This window comes from Triticum aestivum, chromosome 7A, assembly GCF_018294505.1.
Source record: "Triticum aestivum cultivar Chinese Spring chromosome 7A, IWGSC CS RefSeq v2.1, whole genome shotgun sequence".
In the NCBI taxonomy this organism is placed as follows: Eukaryota; Viridiplantae; Streptophyta; class Magnoliopsida; order Poales; family Poaceae; genus Triticum; species Triticum aestivum.
Window position 1 is genome coordinate 522220111 of NC_057812.1, and position 6347 is coordinate 522226457.

The 6347-nt window shown below is 44.6% G+C and overlaps 1 pseudogene; it reads left to right on the forward strand.

Moving 5' to 3' along the window:
- The first annotated feature begins 3323 nt into the window (after window positions 1-3323).
- LOC123153450 (probable inactive poly [ADP-ribose] polymerase SRO2) lies at window positions 3324-5761 on the forward strand (annotated as a pseudogene).
- Window positions 5762-6347: the final 586 nt, after the last annotated feature.

The following is a 6347-nucleotide window of genomic DNA, read 5'->3' on the forward strand; positions in this document are numbered from 1 at the left end:
CTTGGGTACCTCCCTGACTTGTTCTCGATGCCAAAAATTTCTATAAAATACAGAAACCTCTAGAAAATAACCTAGATCGAGAGTTCCGCCGCCGCAAGCCTCTGTAGCCACCAAAAGCCAATCAGGACCCGTTTCGGCACCCTGCCGGAGGGGGGAATCTCTCTTCGGTGGCCATCTTCATCATCTCGGCGCTCTCCATGACGAGGAGGGAGTAGTTCTACCCTCGGGGCTGAGGGTACGTACCAGTAGCAATGTGTTTGATCTCTCTCTCTCTCTTTCTCTCGTGTTCTTAAGTCGACACTATCTTGATGTATCGCGAGCTTTACTATTATAGTTGAATCTTATGATGTTTCTCCCCCTCTACTCTCTTGTAATGGATTGAGTTTTCCCTTTGAAGTTATCTTATCAGATTGAGTCTTTAAGGATTTGAGAACACTTGATGTATGTCTTACATGTGCTTATCTGCGGTGACAATGGGATATTCACGTGATCTACTTGATGTATGTTTTGGTGATCAACTTGCGGATTCAGTGATCTTGTGAACTTATGCATAGGGGTTGGCACACGTTTTCGTCTTGACTCTTCGGTAGAAACTTTGGGGCACTCTTTGAAGTTCTTTGTGTTGGTTGAATAGATGAATCTGAGATTGTGTGATGCATATCGTATAATCATACTCATGGATACTTGAGGTGACATTGGAGTATCTAGGTGAGATTAGGGTTTTGGTTGATTTGTGTCTTAAGGTGTTATGCTAGTACAAACTCTGGGATATATTGAATGGAAAGAATAGCTTCGTGTTATTTTACTACGGACTCTTGAATAGATCGATCAGAATGAATAACTTTGAGGTGGTTTCGTACCCTACAATAATCTCTTCGTTTGTTCTCCGCTATTAGTGACTTTGGAGTGACTCTTTGTTGCATGTTGAGGGATAGTTATATGATCTAATTATGTTATTATTGTTGAGAGAACTTGCACTAGTGAAAGCATGAACCCTAGGCCTTGTTTCAACGCATTGCAATGACGTTTTCGCTCACTTTTATCATTAGTTACCTTGCTGTTTTTATATTTTCAGATTACAAAAACCTATATCTACCACCCATATTGCACTTGTATCACCATCTCTTCGCCGAACTAGTGCACCTATACAATTTACCATTGTATTGGGTGTGTTGGAGACATAAGAGACTCTTTGCTATTTGGTTGCAGGGTTGTTTGAGAGAGACCATATCCATCCTACGCCTCCCACGAATTGATAAACCTTAGGTCATCCACTTGAGGGAAATTTTCTATTGTCCTACGAACCTCTGCACTTGAAGTCCCAACAATGTCTACAAGAAGAAGATTGTATAGTAGACATCAAGCTCTTTTCTGGCGCCGTTGTTGGGGAGGTTAGCACTTGAAGGTATATCTTTAGATTTTGCAATCGAATCTTTTAGTTTCTTATTTTATCACTAGTTTAGTCTATCTCTCCCTAATCTCTCCCTAATAATAAAGCACGGATTGGGTCTCCGGGTTCACCGTCGCTGCTTTTTTGCAAACAAGTCCCTCATCTTTTATGAAATCAACCCGCACTCCATATGGGCATCATCAACAGGGTAGAGGAAAAAACACGTCGTCGTCGGTCTCGCACACGAAGGAGCAATCCGTCTCCAACACGAACACGAGTGCGAACTAAAAAAGTCTATCTGTCGCTGATTTTCCCCTCATCCCTGTCTCTTCTGATCTCTCTCACCTCTCGTTGCTTTCCACCGTCGACTGATTCCGGAAAGCACCGCGCTCGACGCAGGCGTGCTCGCTGCCGCCGCCGCCGCGCCCCCGTCCCCCTCTCCCCGGTGCCCATCCTCTTTCCACCGTCGCCGAATCCGGACGAGACCGGCAGGATCCGCCGCATCTCACGCCCGCGGCCCGCCGTGGCTTTTGGCGGCATCGGGGGCGCCGGTCCGCCCCCGCTCCTCCGGGGCTGGCAGAACGGCGGAGCGGCGCTCTGGTCAGGTTCCTCTGCTTCGAGGGCGGCGCATGGGCTGATGTCGAGGGCGAGGCGGCTGTGCCTCTGCGCCGGGCGTTCCTGGACGGGAGGGTGGTCGCAGAGGCCGCGTATGGCGGCAGGGAGTTCCTGTTCGACTTCCTGTGGATGGTGCGCATCGACGCTGGCACCGCCAAGGTGGTCGCCATGGGCTGGATTGACCGCGGGGCCTGCTTCTTCCCTGTGCCAGAAAGCGGGAGGAAGAGGAAGAGGGGCGAGCATGAGCTGGGGGACGGGGCGTCGTCCGAGGTGGATGAGAGGTCCGATGAGAGCAGCGACATGGTGGAGTCCTCAATCCAGCCTAATCTCCTGCCACTCTCAAGCACTCCCCGTGCAGCAGGCCTGATGTGTAGGCTGCCATGGCAAGGCTACATCCATGCATTCGGTACTGCTATCTCCCCCTCTCTCTCCTGATTTGCCTCTTCCATTCTCTCATTTGATTTAATCCCTTGAGCATATTTTCTTATGTATGCCTACAACATGCTAGGTGATTGTCTGATCTACCATGTGATTTGCGGTTCATGCGAAGTCATGAAATCTGGTCCGGATAGTGACATGATTTACTCTGTTTGATCAAACAGGTAGAAGCCGAAGCTGTTTTACTTTAATCTGATGAAGTCCGTGCTGCTATAAGCTAGGAAATCGAAAAATTCAACATTGGCAAGCTGGTCTTGTGCTCTTTGTCTAAAAGCATATTCTGAAAGCGAGGTTCTTATTGTGGATGTTTCAGCGTCAACCTGAATTTTCTTTAACCTACTACAGAAAGACCTTCTAGGGTGATTAGCTGCAGTACTGTGACAAATAATCAAAAAAGATCATTGTCTTCTCATTTAATATTCTAGCTGCCGGCCAAACATTGAAGGTTGCACTACAACTACTTGATTACAAGTTTTATGTGAATTTTTTTTGTACAGCTTGCACAAACTCAGTGAGATCAGGAATCATCATCTCTCACATTTTTTCTCTTCAAAGGGAGGTGTCATCTCCTACATTTTTTTCTCAGAATCAACCATGTTTCTAATCCTAACCAGAAAGTTTCCATCGCTCGGCTCCTGATGGCATGATGCCTCATTTAAATTCTCTTATGTCATGGTGTTTGTATTCAGAAAATTAATTTATGATGCCTCATTTAGATTATCTTATGTCATTGTGTTTGTATTCAGAAAAATAAGTCATGCTTATCTTATCTCGGTGTGTTTGTGCTCAGAAAATTAATTTGCTTATTTTTGCTTTTTGAGGGCTATAACAATAGATTTCATTTTTGAAAATCTGCTTCTTCCCTATTCCAGAGAGCGGGATGAAGAGGAAGAGAGGTGAGCCTGAGCTGGAGTACGGGGCCTCGTCCGAGGTGGATGAGAGGTCCAACGAGAGCAGCAACAAGATGCAGGGCCAGCTCCTAGCCGCTGCGTGCGGCGCCGACGGGGGCAATGCCAAGTTCGCGTGGTATGGCGCTCCATCGGTGGATGTGGCCGCGGCAGCGGTGGAGCACGGGTTCGGCAGGATGAACAACCGGGTCCTTCTCCATCGCGCGCACGGCGACGACGTCCACCTCTCGCCGCCTCGGTCTCCTTATGCCAGGTCAGGTCAGAGTTCTGAATTTGTGGTTTTGATCGATGGCAAGCATGAATATAGGCATATAGCTGTAGGATAATTTATCAGACACAGTTACCAATTCAGGATCTGTTCCAAATTGCATTCATATTATCCCTCCGTCCCATAATATAATTGATTCCATGTTATTTTAGCCTTTGGTTTCTATATCTTGATTCATACTCCTAGCTCAAAAATTATGGGGAAACAAGTTTGCATGAACGACAGTATTAGTTTATCTATGAATGCAGTAATTTGATTGGGTAATGGTTTGTGGAAGGGAGGAATACGAGCAAAACTAAATCATGTTTCCTGCTACCTAGAGTCCGGGTGATGAAATATGTTCTGAATGTTCTGTGAAGCAGTGCATAAAGGAACTTATGAGTATGAAATCATTTTTATGCAGCGCAATGCTAGCAAATGCAGATGAGAACGGTGAGGCGCATATCATGTTGTGTCGTGTTATGTTGGGCCGGCCAGAGGCCATCCCGGCCGGGTCCTCCAAGCTCCACCCCAGCAGTGACAATTACGACAGTGCCATCGACAACATGTAGAACCCACAGTGGTATGTTGTTTGGGGCAAGGACATGAACATGAGGATCCTCCCAGAGTACGTCGTCAGCTTCAAGTGTCCCAACCTCCATCAGATGCAAGGTTAGTGAGTGCTCCGTCTGAATTGGTGTTGTAATTGTTCCGAGATGTGCCTGGATCTCATGTTATTATTCGTTGAAATTTTGGGTTTCAGGATCATCGGGAGCGAACTCCACGCTAAAGAAGCCTTCGCCGGTGGCTCATGACATGTTTCCGACGCTTCTAGCAGAGATCCAGTGGTTCATGCCATCTTCCAAGCTGCAGACATTGCAGGGGACCTACAATTGCTTCAAGGTAAATTGGTGGGGGTGCTTATTAGTATAGGGTGTGCCAATATAATAGCAATTACGGAAAGAAATCTAGAGAATTGGTCTCTGGCAGGGGGACTCTTGAGAATGGAAAACGGGGGAAGGGAGATGAGTTTGGGTGTCTTTTTTTATATATAGAAAAAGAGAGTGTGTTTTATCTGTAAGTGAAGTGTGTACGTGAAGTGCTTTTTATTGGCTAAGCCTAAATGATGAAAAAAATAAAAAGAATCTTCCCAACCAAGCAACAAACTCTATTGATAAAAATCAACATAGTAAAAATAGTTAAAAAAATGTACATAGTTATATATTTATTCACACTTTCTAAAAACTGGTCAAATTTTCCTTAAAAACCAAAATAAAAAGTATTCACAATATTTAAAAAACATTCAAATAATGTTCTCCCTAAAAAAATCGAGTTTTAATAAAACATTCACTTTTAAAAACAAAGAAATATTCATGTTTTTCAGAAAAAAGTAAAAAATAAAAATTGATTCACAAACTATTCCAAACTAATCTACCATCAGATAAAGAACGCTAAGAGGGCTTCTTAACGTGCAAACTTCAGACTCTAAAAATAATAATTAATGCAACTTTATTACAGATGTTAAACTATAGTGCATAATATCACATGGATAAGGATGTATATAGATGGATTTTAAAGTGAGATTCACCCATTTCCACCGTTTGTAGTCCATATTGAAAAATCCTCTAAGACTTTATTTAGAAACGGATGGGGTACTTTGTTTGTAGTCTTTGTACAACCTGCTTCGTTCAGAAGAATGTTCTATCAAAGCAACCATGTCCGATATGTTCACATGAATTCTTTCATGTGGCCGTTCCTCACATTCCTTTGCTTTCAACTATTCCAGCCAGCTGCAATGAAGTCCTCCATAGAGAAGGGTTTGCAGAAAATGATCTTGGCATCCCAGATAAGCAGGTCGGGGTCAAAGCCGGTGCCCGGGGGATTTCAATGGATCACCAACACGAGAAACTGAAATGGCAGGACCAGAAAAGATGGTCCCAGATCTCACTGCAGCCGGATGTGCAAGAACACATCAATGATCATCTGTGAGACTGTGACACTGGAATTTTGTTGATGGAGCATTACCTCTGCTATTTAGCTTCTAGAGTACAATGACTTGTATGTCCAACTATAACAGCTAGCAGCATGGTTTATCCCCTTCTGGTTGTACAATTTCTCTAGAGTGATGGCATAGGAAGAGCATGTGTATATGTTGAGGTTAGTCTTCTGATACTAATGCTTCAGATGTTCTTTGTAAACTAATGCTGCAAGTGTTTGTTTGGGACAAGACAAATAGTGTCCCAATTTTTACGAAAATGTGAATTAACTTTTATTAAAAATAAGAAAATTACCAAAATTAACCTAATTATCTATGTTTATTTAAATTGGACATAAAAATGATGCATAATGGCACATGAAGCAGATTGTGCCCTTTTTTGCCCGGTGCAACGCACGGGCATTTGTACTAGTCTCTCCCTAATAATAAAGCACGGATTGGGTCTCCGGATTCACCGTCGCGCCTTTTTTGCAAAAAAGCACTTACAATTCTGAGTAATTGAACCCGCAGTCCAGTAAATTAATAAAAAAACGTTTCGCACTGCTCCTTCGGGGCGAATCTGCAGCCCGCTGAGACCCATATCGGGCCTTGGGAAATTCATCCGAGCCCGAGCTACGCCAGTACCCCGCCGCCCGACCGTGCCGGTCGGACCTCCTCCACCTCGCCTCGCCGCCGGCGACCGGACCCTGGCCGGACCAGCGGATGAGCAGCGCATCTCTCTCTCTCCCTTCCTTCTTCTTCATCTCTCTCTCT